Consider the following 21,338-nt stretch of genomic DNA (forward strand, 5'->3'; position numbering starts at 1 on the left):
GTGAGGATCTGATGGATACTGCAGCCAGTGTGAGGATCTGATGGACACTGCAGCCTTTGTGTGCGCACGTGATGGACACTGCAGTTTTTGTGAGGATCTGATGAACACTGCAGCCTTTGTGCGCGCGCGTGATGGACGCTGCAGTTTGTGTGCGGATCTGATGAACACTGCAGCCTTTGTGTGTGGAACTGATGGACACTGCAGTGTGTGTGTGGATATGATGGACACTGCAGTCTGTGTGAGGATCATATGGATTCTGCAGTCTGTGTGAGGATCTGATGGACACTGCAGCCTGTGTGAGGATCTGATGGACACTGCAGCCTGTGTGTGGAACTGATGGACACTGCAGTCTGTGTGTGGATCTGATGGACACTGCAGTCTGTGTGTGGATCTGATGGACACTGCAGCCTGTGTGGGGATTTGATGGACACTGCAGCCTGTGGGAGGATCTGATGGACACAGCAGCCTGTATGAGGATGCGATGGACACTGCAGTCTGTGTGTGGATCTAATGGACACTTCAGCCAGTGTGAATATCCGATGGACACTGCAGCCAGTACGAGGATCTGATGGACACTGCAGCCTTTGTGTGCGCATGTGATGGACACTGCAGTCTGTGTGAGGATCTGATGGACACTGCAGCCTTTGTGTGTGGATGTGATGGACACTGCAGTCTGTGTGTGGATCTGATGGACACTGCAGTCTTTGTGTGGATCTGATGGACACTGCAGTCTGTGTGTGGATCTGATGGACACTACAGTCTGTGTGTGGAACTGATGGACACTGCAGCCTGTGTGTGGATCTGATGGACACTGCAGCCTGTGTGTATCTGATGGACACTGCAGCCTGTGTGTGGATCTGATGGACACCACAGCCTGTGTGTGGATCTGATGGACACAGCAGCCTGTGTGAGGTTCTGATGGACACTGCAGCCTTTGTGTGGATCTGATGGACACTGCAGCCTGTGTGTATCTGATGGACACTGCAGCCTGTGTGTGGACCTGATGGACACCGCAGCCTGTGTGTGGATCTGATGGACACCGCAGCCTGTGTGTGGATCTGATGGATACTGCAGCCTGTGTGTGGATCTGATGGATACTGCAGCCTGTGTGTGTGTCTGATGGACACTGCAGCCTGTGTGTGGATCTGATGGACACTGCAGCCTGTGTGAGGATCTGATGGACACTGCAGCCAGTGTGAGGATCTGATGGACACTGCAGCCAGTGTGAGGATCTGATGGACACTGCAGCCTTTGTGTGCGCACGTGATGGACACTGCAGTTTTTGTGAGGATCTGATGAACACTGCAGCCTTTGTGTGCGCGCGTGATGGACGCTGCAGTTTGTGTGCGGATCTGATGAACACTGCAGCCTTTGTGTGCGCGCGTGATGGACGCTGCAGTTTGTGTGCGGATCTGATGAACACTGCAGCCTTTGTGTGTGGAACTGATGGACACTGCAGTGTGTTTGTGGATATGATGGACACTGCAGTCTGTGTGAGGATCATATGGATTCTGCAGTCTGTGTGAGGATCTGATGGACACTGCAGCCTGTGTGAGGATCTGATGGACACTGCAGCCTGTGTGTGGAACTGATGGACACTGCAGTCTGTGTCTGGATCTGATGGACACTGCAGTCTGTGTGTGGATCTGATGGACACTGCAGCCTGTGTGAGGATTTGATGGACACTGCAGCCTGTGTGAGGATCTGATGGACACAGCAGCCTGTGTGAGGATGCGATGGACACTGCAGTCTGTGTGTAGATCTAATGGACACATCAGCCAGTGTGAGTATCCGATGGACACTGCAGCCAGTGTGAGGATCTGATGGACACTGCAGCCTTTGTGTGCGCATGTGATGGACACTGCAGTCTGTGTGAGGATCTGATGGACACTGCAGCCTTTGTGTGTGGATGTGATGGACACTGCAGTCTGTGTGTGGATCTGATGGACACTGCAGTCTTTGTGTGGATCTGATGGACACTGCAGTCTGTGTGTGGATCTGATGGACACTGCAGTCTGTGTGTGGAACTGATGGACACTGCAGTCTGTGTGTGGAACTGATGGACACTGCAGCCTGTGTGTGGATCTGTTGGACACAGCAGCCTGTGTGAGGATCTGATGGACAGTTCAGCCTGTGTGAGGATCTGATGGACACTGTAGTCTGTGTGAGGATCTGATGGAAACTGTAGCCTGTGTGAGGATCTGATGGACACTGAAGCCAGTGTGAGGATCTGATGGACATTGCAGCCAGTGTGTGGATCTGATGGACACTGCAGTCTGTGTGTGGAACTGATGGACACTGCAGACTGTGTGGGGATCTGATGGACACTGCAGCCTATGTGTGGATCTGATGGACATTGCAGCCTGTGTGAGGATCTGATGGACACTGCAGCCTGTGTGAGGATCTGATGGACAGTTCAGCCTGTGTGAGGATCTGATGGACACTGTAGTCTGTGTGAGGATCTGATGGAAACTGTAGCCTGTGTGAGGATCTGATGGACACTGCAGCCAGTGTGAGGATCTGATGGACATTGCAGCCAGTGTGTGGATCTGATGGACACTGCAGTCTGTGTGTGGAACTGATGGACACTGCAGACTGTGTGGGGATCTGATGGACACTGCAGCCTATGTGTGGATCTGATGGACATTGCAGCCTGTGTGAGGATCTGATGGACACTGCAGCCTGTGTGAGAATCTGATGGACACTGCAGCCTGTGTTTGGATCTGATGGACACTGCAGCCTGAGTATGGATCTGATGGACAATGCAGTCTGTGTGTGGAACTGATGGACACTGCAACCTGTGTGTGGATCTGATGCCACTGCAGTCAGTGTGTGGATCTGATGGACACTGCAATCTGTGTGTGGATCTGATGGACACTGCCGTGTGTGTGAGGATTTGATGGACACTGCAGTCTGTGTGTGGAACTGATGGACACTGCAGTCTGTGTGAGGATCTGATGAACACTGCAGCCTGTGTGCGGATGCGATGGACACTGCAGTCTGTGTGTGGATCTGATGGACACTTCAGCCAGTGTGTGGATCTGATGGACACTGCAGCCTTTGTGAGCGCATGTGATGGACACTGCAGTTTGTCTGAGAATCTGATGAACACTGCAGCCTTTGTGTGCGGATGTGATGGACACTGAAGTCTGTGTGTGGATCTTATGGACACTGCAGTCTGTGTGTGGATCTTATGGACAACTGCAGTCTGTGTGTGGATCTGATGGACACTGCAGTGTGTGTGTGGAGCTGATGGACACTGCAGCCTGTGTGTGGATCTGATGGACACTGCAGTCTGTGTGTGGAACTGATGGACACTGCAGTCTGTGTGTGGAACTGATGGACACAGCAGCCTGTGTTTGGATCTGATGGACACTGCAGCCTGTGTGTATCTGATGGACACTGCAGTCTGTGTGTGGATCTGATGGAAACTGCAGCCTGTGTGTGGATCTGATGGACACCGCAGCCTGTGTGTGGATCTGATGGACACCGCAGCCTGTGTGTGGATCTGATGGACTCAGTAGCCTGTGTTTGGATCTGTTGGACACTGCAGCCTGTGTCTGGCTCTGCTGGACACTGCAGCCTGTGTGTGGATCTGATGGACACTGCAGCCTGTGTGAGGATATGATGGACATTGCAGCCAGTGTGAGGATCTGATGGACACTGCAGCCTGTGTGAGGATGTGATTGACACTGCAGCCAGTGTGAGGATCTGATGGACACTGCAGCCAGTGTGAGGATCTGATGGACACTGCAGCCAGTGTGAGGATCTGATGGACACTGCAGCCTTTGTGTGCGCACGTGATGGACACTGCAGTTTTTGTGAGGATCTGATGAACACTGCAGCCTTTGTGTGCGCGCGTGATGGACGCTGCAGTTTGTGTGCGGATCTGATGAACACTGCAGCCTTTGTGTGTGGAACTGATGGACACGGCAGTGTGTGTGTGGATATGATGGACACTGCAGTCTGTGTGAGGATCATATGGATTCTGCAGTCTGTGTGAGGATCTGATGGACACTGCAGCCTGTGTGAGGATCTGATGGACACTGCAGCCTGTGTGTGGAACTGATGGACACTGCAGTCTGTGTCTGGATCTGATGGACACTGCAGTCTGTGTGTGGATCTGATGGACACTGCAGCCTGTGTGGGGATTTGATGGACACTGCAGCCTGTGGGAGGATCTGATGGACACAGCAGCCTGTGTGAGGATGCGATGGACACTGCAGTCTGTGTGTGGATCTAATGGACACTTCAGCCAGTGTGAGTATCCGATGGACACTGCAGCCAGTGTGAGGATCTGATGGACACTGCAGCCTTTGTGTGCGCATGTGATGGACACTGCAGTCTGTGTGAGGATCTGATGGACAATGCAGCCTTTGTGTGTGGATGTGATGGACACTGCAGTCTGTGTGTGGATCTGATGGACACTGCAGTCTTTGTGTGGATCTGATGGACACTGCAGTCTGTGTGTGGATCTGATGGACACTACAGTCTGTGTGTGGAACTGATGGACACTGCAGCCTGTGTGTGAATCTGATGGACACTGCAGCCTGTGTGTGGATCTGATGGACACCACAGCCTGTGTATGGATCTGATGGACACAGCAGCCTGTGTGAGGTTCTGATGGACACTGCAGCCTTTGTGTGGATCTGATGGACACTGCAGCCTGTGTGTATCTGATGGACACTGCAGCCTGTGTGTGGATCTGATGGACACCGCAGCCTGTGTGTGGATCTGATAGACACCGCAGCCTGTGTGTGGATCTGATGGACACCGCAGCCTGTGTGTGGATCTGATGGATACTGCAGCCTGTGTGTGGATCTGATGGATACTGCAGTCTGTGTGAGTGTCTGATGGACACTGCAGCCTGTGTGTGGATCTGATGGACACTGCAGCCTGTGTGAGGATCTGATGGACACTGCAGCCAGTGTGAGGATCTGATGGACACTGCAGCCAGTGTGAGGATCTGATGGACACTGCAGCCTTTGTGTGCGCACGTGATGGACACTGCATTTTTTGTGAGGATCTGATGAACACTGCAGCCTTTGTGTGCGCGCGTGATGGACGCTGCAGTTTGTGTGCGGATCTGATGAACACTGCAGCCTTTGTGTGTGGAACTGATGGACACTGCAGTGTGTGTGTGGATATGATGGACACTGCAGTCTGTGTGAGGATCATATGGATTCTGCAGTCTGTGTGAGGATCTGATGGACACTGCAGTCTGTGTGAGGATCTGATGGACACTGCAGCCTGTGTGTGGAACTGATGGACACTGCAGTCTGTGTGTGGATCTGATGGACACTGCAGTCTGTGTGTGGATCTGATGGACACTGCAGCCTGTGTGGGGATTTGATGGACACTGCAGCCTGTGGGAGGATCTGATGGACACAGCAGCCTGTGTGAGGATGCGATGGACACTGCAGTCTGTGTGTGGATCTAATGGACACTTCAGCCAGTGTGAGTATCCGATGGACACTGCAGCCAGTGTGAGGATCTGATGGACACTGCAGCCTTTGTGTGCGCATGTGATGGACACTGCAGTCTGTGTGAGGATCTGATGGACACTGCAGCATTTGTGTGTGGATGTGATGGACACTGCAATCTGTGTGTGGATGTGATGGACACTGCAGTCTTTGTGTGGATCTGATGGACACTGCAGTCTGTGTGTGGATCTGATGGACACTACAGTCTGTGTGTGGAACTGATGGACACTGCAGCCTGTGTGTGGATCTGATGGACACTGCAGCCTGTGTGTATCTGATGGACACTGCAGCCTGTGTGTGGATCTGATGGACACCACAGCCTGTGTGTGGATCTGATGGACACAGCAGCCTGTGTGAGGTTCTGATGGACACTGCAGCCTTTGTGTGGATCTGATGGACACTGCAGCCTGTGTGTATCTGATGGACACTGCAGCCTGTGTGTGGACCTGATGGACACCGCAGCCTGTGTGTGGATCTGATGGACACCGCAGCCTGTGTGTGGATCTGATGGACACCGCAGCCTGTGTGTGGATCTGATGGACACCGCAGCCTGTGTGTGGATCTGATGGACACCGCAGCCTGTGTGTGGATCTGATGGACACCGCAGCCTGTGTGTGGATCTGATGGATACTGCAGCCTGTGTGTGGATCTGATAGATACTGCAGCCTGTGTGAGTGTCTGATGGACACTGCAGCCTGTGTGTGGATCTGATGGACACTGCAGCCTGTGTGAGGATCTGGTGGACACTGCATCCTTTGTTTGGATCTGATGGACACTGCAGCCTGTGTGTGGATCTGATGGACACTGCAGCCTGTGTGTGGATCTGATGGACACTGCAGCCTGTGTGACGATTGGTTTCAGATTCCCCACCTCTGCTGTTACCATTTGGATGCGGAGGATTCGGAAGCGGCCGCACAGATTGAGGACGGGACAGGGCAGGTAAGACAGGCCGGTGCGGAAACCCTCCCTCGTTGGGCCGGAGAGACGGGCCCGATACCCCGGCCGGACAACCCTCTCCCCCGGTAGGTGACCGCGGGCCAGAGACACCACCCCACCCACCCCCACCAAATGCGGGCCGGAAATCGCCCCCTCCCACGGTAGGTGACCGCAGGCCGGAGACCCCTCCCGGGCGATAACCCCTCCGTTAGCCGAACCCCACTCACTTTAGGAGAGCCCAGTAGGTGCCCCGACGGGCAAGAAACCCACCCGCCCCGGTAGGAGAGCCTCGTTGCCCTGGGATGGTGGATGACAATTGCGAGCGGCTCAAAACTAGGAGAGAAACTTAAAGCAGCTGCCAGATCAGTTTTTGGGATTGGCATAACATGGGGAACGGTTCTGAAATCAAGAAATGATTTTCCCGACAACTTGTGATGATTTTACAATAAAGCAAACATTTTTTCTAAATTGGAAAAAATGAAATACGTGCATTTAAACACTATGGCTTCAGATAGTAAATAGTACTTCCACAAATCCTATCAGAGCTAACCTTTTTCCATTCAGCAACTATCCTTATAATTTTTCAAATCTGTAGAAGTCTAGTAATTTTACCAAACAGTGCCATTTCCTTGGGGTGTCCTCTCAGGCCGACAGCAAACTGGTCTCCAAGTCTGGCCTTGTTCACACTGTCTTCTGGGAGGTCTGAGCACCTGCCCCCTCACCTAGGCTTTTTTTTGTTTATTCACAAGATGATGCTGGGTTAGCATTTATTGCCCACCCTAGTTGCCTTTGAGAAGGCGATGGTGAGCTGCCTTCTTGAACCGCTGTGGTCCATGTGATGTAGGTACACCCACAGTGCTGTTAGGGAGGGAGTTCCAGGATTTGACCCAGCAACAGTGACGGAACGGCGATATATTTCTAAGTCAGGATGGTGAGTGGCTTGGAGGGGAACTTCCAGGTGGTGGTGTTCCCATTTATCTGCTGCCCTTGTCCTTCCAGATGGTCGTGTTTGTGGGTTTGGAAGGTGCTGCCTAAGGAGCCTTGGTGAGTTTCTGCAGTACATCTTGTAGATGGTACACACTGGTGCCACTGTGCATCGGTGGTGGAGTATTTGAATGTTTGTGGATGTGGTGCCAATAAAGCGGGCTGCTTTGTTCTGGACGGTGTCCAGTTTGTTGAGTGTTGTGCGAGGACCACTTGCGTGCCAGACAGCATAAGCAGCAAGTGATAGACAGAGCTAAGTGATCCCACAAACAACAGGTCATATCAAAGCTCTGTAGTCCTGCCACACCCAGTCGTGAATGGTGGTGGACAATTAAACAACTCACTGGAGGAGACTCCACAAATATCTCCATCCTCAATGATGAGGAGCCCAGCACATCAATACAAAAGATAAGGCTGGAGTATTTGCTCTAGTCTTCAGAAGTACCGAGTGGATGATTCATCTCCAGAGGTCCCAGCATCACAGATGCCAGTCTTCAGCCAATTCGTTTCGCTCCACATGATATCAAGAAACGGCTGAAGGCTATGGGCCCTGACAATATCCTGGCAATAGTAGTTTTACGATTTGTATAGTATGAGGAATGTTTCTGAAACCAGGAAATGATTTCCCCGATCATGTGATGATTTTGTAGTAAACATTTATTAAAAGATTAAAGGAAAAAAAAAACAACCAATCACATTTAAACACAAGAATGGATTCACACAGTAAATAGTACTTTAATACACTCCCACAAATCTTAATTTAATTACCCTCAGAGCTAACCTTTCCTTTTTCTGTTCAGCAACTATCCCATAAGATTTCAAAATCAAAAAGTCCAGTAATTTTACCACATAGCACTTTTTCCTTGGGGTGTCCTCCAAGGCTGACAGCAACTAGGAGTTCTGACCAGCTACCCTGCTGTTTTCTGGGATTCACAGCAGCTTCAGTAATTGCCTTAAATGCGTTCTTTGCCTTTGACCTCTCTATTTTTTCAACCAGTCTCTTCTGAAATGCTTTCTTGGCAGAATTGATTAAATTGTTCTTTACTTTAGCTCTTAGACTTGTAAAAACAAACTTAGGCCATCTTTATAAAAACAAAAAAACTGCAGATGCTGGAAATCCAAAACAAAAACAGAATTACCTGGAAAAACTCAGCAGGTCTGGCAGCATCGGCGGAGAAGAAAAGAGTTGACGTTTCGAGTCATGACCCTTCGACAGAACTGTGTCGAAGGGTCATGAGGACTCGAAACGTCAACTCTTTTCTTCTCCGCCGATGCTGCCAGACCTGCTGAGTTTTTCCAGGTAATTCTGTTTTTGTTTTACGCTATCTTTACCTCACTTCCTTCCACCTTTTTACAACCTGCATGTATCCCCCTTTGAACTAAAACAACTCAGTTCAAACTATTCCTGTTATTGCTTTATGTAAAACTCTAAAATTCCTCTTGGTTCACTAACATATCAAAACCACTTCTTACTGTTGACTTTAGATCCTCGCTGTAACTCTAACTCTTAATCCAATTACAGGACGTCCAGTATGTAAGAAAATGTGCCAGGGTTATTACCAGAAGAAAAATATTGCAATTTCTTGTTTTCTTGACACCCTCTCACTCCTCACCCTCCCTCACTCCTCGCCCTCCCTCACACTAACTCTCCCTCACTCCTCATACTCCCTCACTCCTCATACTCCCTCACTCCTCATACTCCCTCACTCCTCACATTCCCTCACACACCCTCCCCTGCTCCTCACGATCCATCACTCCACACCATCCCACTCCTCACACTCACCCTTATTCCTCACTCTCCCTCACTCCCAACCCTCCCTCACTCCTCACCCTGTGGCAGTCCTCACCGTTACCTTAACCCTTCCTCACGCTTGACCTTCCCTCATACTCCACTCCTCAGCCTCACCCACCCCCACTCCTCACACTCACACTCCCCCACTCCTCATCCTCACCTTGCCTCACTCCTCAGCCTGACCATCCCCCATTTCTCAACCCTCCCTCACTCTTTGCCCTCCCTCACTCCTGACTCTCACCCTTCCTCACTCACCCTCCCTTACTCCTCACCCTTCATAACTCTAGATCCACACCACCTCTCACTCCTCCCTCCACCCTCTCCCTCACTCCTCATCTCCCTCACTCCTCACCGCCACCCTTCCTCATTCCTCACCTTCCCTCATTCCCAACCCTCATCATCTCTCATTCTTCACCCTCAGCCACCCTCACTGATCATCCTCCCTCACTCCTCACCTGCACCCTCCCTCACTCCTCACTGTCACCCTCATCCTTCCTTGCTTCTCATCTTTCTTGATGCCTCATGCTCATCGTCCCTAACTGCTCAGCCTCAACCTCCCGAAATGCTCACTCTAAGCCTTTTTCACTCCTCATTCTCAGCCACTCTCACTGCTCACACACACACTCCACCAGTCCTCACCCTCACCCTCCTTCACTCATCACACTACCCTCCCTCCCTCCTCACGATCATCCTCACTCACTCTTAACACTCATCCTCCAACACTCCTCACCTTCAGCCTCCAATACTCCCCACACTCACCCTCCCCCAGTCCTCACACACCCACTCCTTATGCTCCAGCACTCCTCACACTCCCTCACTCCTCACATTCACCCTCCCTTGAACTCACTTCCCTTATCCACACCCTGCCTCACTCAGCACCCTCCCCCACTTCTTACACTCACCCTCCTCAGCTGCACCGTCCCCCACTCCTCACACTCACCCTCCCTCACTTCTCACCCTCACTCTTCTTCACACACACAGCCCCCTACTTCTCACAAACACTCTCCCCCACTCATCACACTTACTCCCCCTTACCCTCTCCCTCCCTCACCCCTCACCCTACCCCACTCATCACACTCACCCTCCCTCACTCCTCACCCTCCCCACTCTTCACACTCAACCTCCTCCTCACCGTTTCACACTCCCCACACGCACCCACCCTCCGTCCTCACATTCACCCTCCCGCAATCCTCACACTCGCCCTCCTGCAATCCTTACCCTCACCCTCCCTCACTTGTCATGCTCATCCGTGTCAATCATACACACAGCCTCACCCACTCTTTCACTCACTGTTCCCAAATAGACACATTCACTCTGCCCACTGCTCACACTCACCTTCCCCAGTCCTCTCACTCACACTCCCCGCTCTTCACACTCACCCACCCACACACCTAACCCTCAACTCCCTTATCCCCATCACCCTCCTTCACTCCCAACCTCTCTCGCTCCTCACCCTCCCTCCTCCTCACACTCCCTTGCTCCTCACTATCCCTCACACTCATCCTCCCGCACCCCTCACACACCCTTCCTCACTTCTCACCCACCCTTGCTCTTAAACTCACCCAGCCACATTCCTCACCCTCATCTTCCTCATCACAATGATCCTCCCTCGCTCCTCACTCTCCCTCGCTCCTCACTCTCCCTCGCTCCTCACTCTCCCTCGCTCCTCAACCTCCCTCGCTCCTCACCCTCCCTCACTCCTCACCCTCCCAGACTCCTCACTCTCCCTCACTCCTCACTCTCCCTCACTCCTCAGCCTCCCTCACTTCTCACACTCACCCTCCCTCACTCTTCATACTCACCCTCCTCACTCTTTACACTCACCCACCCACACTCCTCACCCTCACCTCCTTCATCACCATGACTCTCTCTTGCTCCTCACCCTCTCTGACGCCTCATTCCTCAGTCTCCCTCACTCCTCACACTCATCCTCCCTCACTCCTCACCCTCCCTCACATTCAGCCTCCCTGACAAGCACTCTAGCGACTCTTCACCTTCCCTCACTCCTTACCTTCCCTCACTCCTTACCGTCCTTCACTCCTCATCCTCCCTCACAATACATCCTTCCTCACTATTCACATTACCTCACTCCTCACCGTCACCCACCCCAATTCAGCACCCTCACCCTCCCTCAGTCCTCACCCTTGCTCATTCCTCAGCCTCCCTCACTCCTCAAACTCACCCTCCCTGCCCCCACATATTACAGTCACCCTCCCCCACACCAAACACTCCCCCTCCCCCACACACTCCCCCTCCCCCTACCCCACACACTCCCCCTCACCCTCCCCCACACACTCTCCCTCCCCCTCCCCCACATACTCACACTCCCCCTCCCCCACACCACACACTCACCCTCCCCCACACCACACACGCCCTCCCCCACACCACACACGCCCTCCCCCACACCACACACTCCCCCTCCCCCACACACTCCCCCTCTTCCACACCACACACTCCCCCTCCCCCACACCACACACTCCCCCTCCCCCACACCACACACTCCCCCTGCCCCACACACTCCCCCTCCTCCACACCACACACTCCCCCTCCTCCACACCACACACTCTCCCTCTCCCACACCACACACACCATCCTCCACACCACACACTCCCCCTCCCCCACACCACACACTCCCCCTCCCCCACACCACACACTCCCCCTCCCCCACACCACACACTCCCCCTCCCCCACACCACACACTCCCCCTCCCCCACACCACACTCCCCCTCCCCCACACCACACTCCCCCTCCTCCACACCACACACTCCCCCTCCCCCACACCACACACTCCCCCTCCCCCACACCACACACTCCCCCTCCCCCACACCACACACTCCCCCTCCCCCACACCACACACTCCCCCTCCCCCACACCACACACTCCCCCTCCCCCACACCACACACTCCCCCTCCCCCACACCACACACTCCCCCTCCCCCACACCACACAATCCCCCTCCCCCACCTCACACACACCCTCCCCCACCTCACACACACCCTCCCCCACGTCACACACACCCTCCCCCACACCACACACACCCTCCCCCACACCACACACACCCTCCCCCACACCACACACACCCTCCCCCACACCACACACACCCTCCCCCACACCACACACTCCCCCTCCGCCACACCACATACTCCCCCTCCCCCACACCACACACTCTCCCCACACCACACTCCCCCTCCCCCACATCACACACACCCTCCCCCACACCACACACACCCTCCCCCACACCACACACACCCTCCCCCACACCACACACACCATCCTCCACACCACACACTCCCCCTCCCCGGCACCACACACACACTCCCCACACCGCACTCCCCCTCCCCCACACCACACACTCCCGCTCCCCCACACCACACACTCCCCCTCCCCCACACCACACACACCCTCCCCCACACCACATACTCGCCCTCTCTCACTCTTCACACTTGCCCTCTGGCTATCATCATACATATCTTTTCTCCCTCCTCACACTCACCCTCACCCTTGCTCACTCCGCACCCTCGTTCGCTCCTCACCATCACCCTGCCTCGCTCCTCGCCATCACCCTCCCTCACTCCTCACCCTCTCTGACTCTTCAGCTTCCCTCACTCCTCACCCCCTTCACTCCTCACACACCCTCCCTCGCTTCTCACTCTCTGTCATTCTTGACACTCACCCTCCCTCTATCCTCAACTTCCCTTACTACTCACCCACCTTCAATCCTTATGCTCACCCTCCCTCACTACTCGCCCTCCCTCAGTCCTTACTGTTACCCGTGACCTTCCCTCAATCCTCACCTTCCCTCATTCCCCACTGTCACCCTCACCCTTGCTCTATCCTCACCCTGCCTCACTCTTCATCCTCACCTTCCCCCAATCATCACACCCACTTGCCCACTCCCCACCCTCACCTGCCTTATTCTTCTTGCTCCCTCATTCCTCACCCTCACCCTTTCTCGCTCCTCACCCTCCCTCACTCCTCACTGTAGCCCTCATCCTCCCTCCCTAAGCTGCTTTCACCTTTCATCCTCAGCCACCCTCACTGCTCACCATCCCTCACCCTCACACTCACCCCCTCACCTTCCCTCACTCCTGACTCTCACTCTTCCTCTTTCACCCTTGCTCACTCATCCTCCCTTACTCCTCACCCTTCCTCACTCTACACCCAAACCACCCCATACTCCTCACTCCACCCTTCTCTCATTCCTCACCTCCCTCACCCCTCACCCTCCTTCACTCCCCACCTTCACCACTCACCCTCCCTCACTCCACCCTCATCATCCCTCACTACTCACCTTGATCTGCACTCCTCGGTCTCACTACTCACCCTCTGGCACTACTCATTCTCACCCTTCCTTACCCTGACCTTCCCCCATTCCTCACCAACACCCTCCATTGCTCATCCCCCTCAGCCTTCTTCACTCCTCACCCTGACCCCCCCACTCCTAGCCCTCCCCCATTCCTCACCCTCACCTACTCCTCACTGTCACCCTGACCCTCGTTCAATCCTCACCGTCCCTCACTCACCACTGTCACCCTCACCCTTGCTCACTCTGCACCCTCCCTCACTCCTCATCCTCACCTTCCCCCAATCGTTAAACTCACGCACTCCTCACCCTCACCTTACTCATTTCGTTCCCTCATTCTTCATCCTTACCCTTCCTCACTCCTCACAATCACCCTCATCCTTCCTTGCTCCTCATTCTCCTTGACTCCTCACCCTCACCCTCCTTCACTCCTCACCCTCACCGACGCTAATTCCTCAGCCTCAATCTCCCTCACTGCTCATCGTCACCTTTCCTCAAATCCTCATACTCGCCCACTCCTCACTTCCTCACTCCTCACCCTCACCAATCCTAACTCCTCAGCCTCAACCTCCCGCACTCCTCACCCTAAGCCGCCTTCGCTCCTCATCCTCAGCCACCCTCATTCCTCACCCTACCCCCCTCCTCACAATCACCCTCCCCCACTCCTCGCACACACCCTCCCTCACTCCTCACTCTCACCCATCCCCACCCTTCACAGTCACCCTCCCTCACTCCTCACCCCCTTCATTCCTCACCCTCCCTCACTCCTCACTGTCACCCTCACTCTTGCTCACTCCTCATCCTCCTCAGTTCTCCTCCTCACAACCCTCACACTCAAGCACCCCCACTCCTCAACCTCACCCTTCCTAACTCTTCACCCTCCCTCATTTCTCACCCTTCCTCCCTCCTCACTGTCCCTACCTTCTCAACCTCAACCCCCTCATTCCTCACAATCACCCTCCCTGACTCCTAACACACGTTCATACACTCCACACCCTCCCTCACTCCTCATTTTCCTTCACTCCTCGCCATCACCCTGACCCTGCCTCACTCCTTACACTCACCTTACCTCGGTCCTCTCATACACCCTCTCTCACACACACTCACCCTCTCTCTCACACACACCTGCTCTTGCACACTCGCCCCCTCTCTCACACACACCCTCTCACACACTGAACATCTCCCTCACACACACTCACCCTCTCTCACACACATTCACCCTCTCTCACATACACTCACCCTCTCTCACACACACCTTCTCTTGCACACTCGCCCCCTCTCACACACACGCTGAACATCTCCCTCACACACACTCACCCTCTCTCACACACACTCACCCTCTCTCACATACACCCTGTCTTGCACACTCGTCCCCTCTCACACACACACCCTCTCACACACACGCTGAACATCTCCCTCACACGCACTCACCCTCTCTCACACACATTCACCCATTCTCACACACACCTTCTCTTGCACACTCGCCCCCTCTCACACACACACCATCTCACACACATGCTGAACATCTCCCTCACACACACTCACCCTCTCTCACACACACTCACCCTCTCTCACACACACTCACCCTCTCTCACACACACTCACCCTCTCTCACACACACCTTCTCTTGCACACTCGCCCCCTCTCACACACCCTCTCACACACATGCTGAACATCTCTCTCACACACACCCTCTCTTGCACACTGACCCTCTCTGACACATTCACCCAGTCTCTCACACACTCAATCTCTGACATACACAAACCCTCTCTTACAACACACCCACTCTCTCACACATTCGCCCCCTCTTGCACACACACACCCTCTCTCTCACAGACATACACCCTGTCTCACACACACACACTCACCCTCTCTCACACACATACACCCTCCCTCACACACACACACATCCTCTCTGACACATACACTCCCTCTCTCACCACTCACATTCTCTCACAAATACCCTCTCGCACACACACTCACCCCCTCAATCACACTCAGCCTATTTCTTCCACACAAAACCTCTCTCATACACACACACACTCTCACACACACTCTCACACACACTTTCACACACACTCACCATCTCTCACACACACACACCCTGTCTCAAACACTCACCCCCTCCCACACACACACGCTCTCTCTCCCACACACTCACCCTCTCACACACACTGTCCCTTTCTCACACACCCTTCACATACTCACCCAGTTTCTCTCACACTCACCCTATCTCAGACACTCATCTCCTCTCTTACATACTCACCATCTCTCACACACACTCACACTCTCTCTCACACACACTCACCCTCTGACACACACTGTCCCTCTCTCACACACACTCACTCCCTTCACACACTCACCCAGTCTCTCTCACACTCACCCTCTCTCAGACATTCATCCCCTCTCTTACATACTCACCATCTCTCACACACACTCACCCTTTTTCATACATACTCTCCCTCTCTCTTTCACACACACACCCTCTCTCACACACACTCACCCCCTCTCACATATGCACAAACTCACCCGGTCTCACACACACATTCCCTCCTTCACACACATTCACCCTCTCTGATGTACACAGACCCTCTCTTACACACTGATTCCCTCTCTTACACATTTGCCCTCTCTTGCACACACACAAACCCTTTCTCTCACAGACATACATCCTGTCACACACACACATACACACACACACTCACACCATCTCTCACGCACACACCACCTCACTCACATTCAACCGCTCTCACCCACACCTAACCTCTGTCACACACACGCACCCTCTCTTACACACCATCTCCCTCTCTCACACACAAACCCTGTATCTCTCGCTCTCACCCCCTCTTGCACACACACACCGACTTTCCCACAGACACAGACACTCTCTCTCTCACTCTCACACATGCACACACACGCTCTCTCACACACACTCCTCTCACACACACTCATCCCATCTCAAGCACACACACACACCTTCTCTCGCACACACACTCCCACTGATGCACACACTCATCACCTCTCACACACTGACCCTCTCTGCCATACTCACCCAGCCTCTCACAATCAAACTCTGACAGTCACAAACCCTCGCTTACACACACACCCACTCTCTCACACATTCATCCCCTCTTGCACACACACACCCTCTTTCTCACACACATGCCCTCTCTCTCTCTCGCACACACACACACAAACACACACACACACCATCTCTCACACACACTCCCCTCACCTACACTCAACCTCTCTCATACACATTCACCCTCTCTCACACATACACACCCTCTCTCACACACACACCCTCTCCCACACACACACACACTCTGACACACACTCCCTCTCTCACAAACACTCACGTTCTCTCACTAACACTCACCCTCTCACTCACATTCACCCTCTCTCTCACACACAAACCCTCTCTCGCACACACATACCCACTCTGACACACTCACCCAGTTTCTCTCACAGTCAACCTGTCTCAGGCATTTACCCCCTCCATTAAACACACGCCCTCTCTCACACTTACTCACCCTCTCTCACACTAACACCCCCTCTCTCACATACCCACCCCCTCTCACACACACTCAATCTCTATTACACTAACTCCCCTTCTCACATCAACTCCCCCTTGCTCACACATGCAATCTCTGTCACACAAACTCACGCTTTCTCACTTACACTCGCCCCTTCTCACACAAACTCACCTTCTCTCTCACATACATACCCTCTCTCTCACACACTCACCCTCTCTCACACACACTTACCCTCTCTCACACACACTTACCCTCTCTCACACACACTCACCCAGACTCTCTCACATTCAGTCTATCTCAGTCGCTCACCCCCTCTCACACACACTCACCCTCTATCACACTCACTCACTCTCCCTCACACACACTCACTCTCCCTCACACACACTCACCCAGTCTCTCACACTCACCCAATCTCAGTCACTCACACCCTCTCTCACACACACTCACACAAACACACACACACACATCTCTCACACACACTCCCCTCACCTACACTCAACCTCTCTCATACACATTCACCCTCTCTCACACATACACACCCTCTCTCACACACACACACCCTCTCCCACACACACACACACACACACACACACACTGACACACACTCCCTCTCTCACAAACACTCACGTTCTCTCACTAACACTCACCCTCTCACTTACATTCACCCTCTCTCTCACACACAAACCCTCTCTCGTACACACATACCCACTCTGACACACTCACCTAGTTTCTCTCACAGTCAACCTGTCTCAGGCATTTACCCCCTCCATTAAACACACGCCCTCTCTCACACTTACTCACCCTCTCTCACACTAACACCCCCTCTCTCACATACCCACCCCCTCTCACACACACTCAATCTCTATTACACAAACTCCGCTTCTCACATCAACTCCCCCTTGCTCACACATGCAATCTCTGTCACACAAACTCACGCTTTCCCAATTACACTCACCCCTTCTCACACATATTCACCTCTCTCACATACATACCCTCTCTCACACACTCACCCTCTCTCACACACACTTACCCTCTCTCACACACACTCACCCAGACTCTCTCACACTCAGTCTATCTCAGTCGCTCACCCCCTCTCACACACACTCACCCTCTATCACACTCACTCACTCTCCCTCACACACACTCACTCTCCCTCACACACACTCACCCAGTCTCTCTCACACTCACCCAATCTCAGTCACTCACACCCTCTCTCACACACACTCACCCTCTATCATACTCACTCCCCTTCTCTCACACACACACCTTCTCTCACCCACGTGCCCCCTCTCACATACACACTCCCGTCTCACACGCTCACAGTCTCTTGTGCACACTCACCCTCTCTCGCACACACTCACCCTCTCTCGCACACACTCACCCTCTCTCGCACACACTCACCCTCTCTCGCACACACTCACCCTCTCTCGCACACACTCACCCTCTCTCGCACACACTCACCCTCTCTCGCACACACTCACCCTCTCTCGCACACACTCACCCTCTCTCGCACACACTCACCCTCTCTCACACATGCCCTCTCTCTCACACACACACACTCACACCATCTCTCACACACACTCCCCTCACCCACACTCAACCTCTCTCATACACATTCACCCTCTCTCACACACACTCACCCTCTATCACACTCAGTTATGCTCCCTCACACACACTCACTCTCCCTCACACACACTCACCCAGTCTCTCTCACACTCACCCTATCTCAGTCACTCACTCCCCTTCTCTCACACACACACCTTCTCTCACCCACGTGCCCCCTCTCACACACACACTCCCGTCTCACACGCTCACACTCTCTTGTGCACACTCAGCCTCTCTCCCACACACACACCCTCTCTCTCTCAGACATACCCTCTCTCACACACACTCATCCTCTCTCGCACTCACTCACCCTTTCTCGCACTCACTCACCCTCCCTCGCACACACTCACCCAGTCTCCCTCATACTCACCCTACCTCAGTCACTCACCCCCTCTCTCACACACACACTCATCCTCTATCACACTCACTCCCCCTCTCTCACACACACACCTTCTCTCACACATGTGCCCCCTCTCACACACGCTCTCCCGTCTCACACGCTCACACTCCCTTGCATGCACTCACCCTCTCTCTCACACACACACCCTCTCACACACATCCCCTCCCTCACAAACACTCACCCTCTCTCGCACACACTCACCCTCTCTCGCACACACTCACCCTCTCTCGCACACACTCACCCTCTCTCGCACACACTCACCCTCTCTCACACACTCACCCTCTCTTGCACACCCTCACGCTCTCTCGCACACACTCACCCTCTCTCTCACACACATGCCCTTTCTCTCTCGCACACATGCCCTTTCTCTCTCGCACACACTCACCCTCTCTCGCACACACTCACCCTCTCTCACACACTCACCCTCTCTCACACACTCACCCTCTCTCGCACACACTCACGCTCTCTCGCACACACTCACCCTCTCTCTCACACACATGCCCTTTCTCCCTCGCACACACTCACCCTCTCTCGCACACACCCACCCTCTCTCGCACACACTCACCCTCTCTCTCACACACATGCCCTCTCTCTCTCACACACACACACACACACCATCTCTCACACACACTCCCCTCACCCACACTCAACCTCTCTCACACACACTCACCCTCTCTCACACACACTCACCCTCTCTCACACACACTCACCCTTTCTGGCACACACTCACCCTCTCTGGCACACACTCACCCTCTCTGGCACACACTCACCCTCTCTCGCACACACTCACCCTCTCTCGCACACACTCACCCTCTCTCGCACACACTCACCCTCTCTCGCACACACTCACCCTCTCTCGCACACACTCATCCTCTCTCGCACACACTCACCCTCTCTCGCACGCACACACCCTCACTCGCCACTCACGTTCTTTCACAATCACTCAGCTTCTCTCACTCACACTCACCCTCTCTCTCACGCACAAACCTTCTCTCATACACACACACCTTCTCTGACACACTCACCCAGTCTCTCTCACACTCATCCTGTCTCAGGCACTCACTTCCTCCATTACACAGTCACCGTCTCTCACACACTCACCCCCTCTCACACACACTCATCCCCTCTCACACACACTCAACCTCTCTCACACAAACTCCCCCTCTCTTACACATGCCCTCTCTCCCACACACATTTGCCCACTCCCACACACACAATCCCTCTCACACACACACCCTCTCTCACCCAAGCTCATGCTCTTTGACAAACTCACCAATTCTCTCACACTCACCCCCTCTCTTTCACACACACACCCTGTCTCTTACACTCATCCTCTCTCTCACACACTCACACACACACCTTCTCTCACACTAACGCCCCCCCTCACACACACACGCCCTCTCTCACACTAAGCCCCCTTTCTTACACACACCTCTCAGACGCGCACTCCCTTTCACACACACTCATCCTCTCGCACACATACACTCCATCTCACACTCCCACCCCTCTCACGCACGGACCCCCTCCCTTATACACTCGCCCTCTCTCGCGCACACACCCTCTCTCACACATGCACCCTCTTTCACACATACTCACCCCCTCTCTCATGCACACACATTCTATCTCACACTCACACCCTCTCTCAAACACACAGTCTCTGTGACACACATGCTCCCTCGCTCACCACTCACATTCTCTCACAAACACACAGTCACGCACACACTCGCCCTTGCTCACACACACTCAACCCCTCTCTCACACACTCACCCCCTCTCTCACTCACACTCAGTCTTGCACACACACCTTCTCTGACTCATTCATCCAGTTTCTCTCAAACTCACCCTGTCTCAGACACACCCCCTCTCCATTACACACTCACCGTCTCTCGCACACAATCACCCTCTCTCACACACATGCATAACCTCTCCCTCACACTCTCTCACACACACACTCGCCTTCCAGGTCATATACTCCCCCCCTCTCACACCAACTCCCCCCCTCTCACACCAACTCCCCCCCCTCACATCAACTCCCCCCCTCTCACCCCAACTCCCCCCCTCTCACCCCAACTCCCCCGCTCTCACCCCAACTCCCCCGCTCTCACCCCAACTCCCCCCCCTCACCCCAACTCCCCCCCCCTCACCCCAACTCCCCCCCCTCACATCAACTCCCCCCCCTCACACCAACTCCCCCCCCTCTCACACCAACTCCCCCCCCCTCTCACACCAACTCCCCCCCCTCTCACACCAACTCCCCCCCCTCACACCAACTCCCCCCCTCTCACACCAACTCCCCCCCTC

General features: G+C 53.9%; 1 protein-coding gene across 1 annotated transcript in view; it reads left to right on the plus strand.

The window, feature by feature from the left end:
* Positions 1–6,302: 6,302 nt before the first annotated feature.
* Positions 6,303–21,338, plus strand: part of LOC121282941 (phosphorylase b kinase gamma catalytic chain, skeletal muscle/heart isoform-like) — a 366,244-nt gene continuing 351,208 nt past the window's right edge. Inside the window, exon 1 of the mRNA XM_041196763.1 lies at positions 6,303–6,422. The gene's annotated coding sequence lies outside the window, so the exon portion shown is untranslated. The remainder of the gene's footprint in view (positions 6,423–21,338) is intronic.

Source organism: Carcharodon carcharias, chromosome 10, assembly GCF_017639515.1.
Source record: "Carcharodon carcharias isolate sCarCar2 chromosome 10, sCarCar2.pri, whole genome shotgun sequence".
NCBI lineage: Eukaryota > Metazoa > Chordata > Chondrichthyes > Lamniformes > Lamnidae > Carcharodon > Carcharodon carcharias.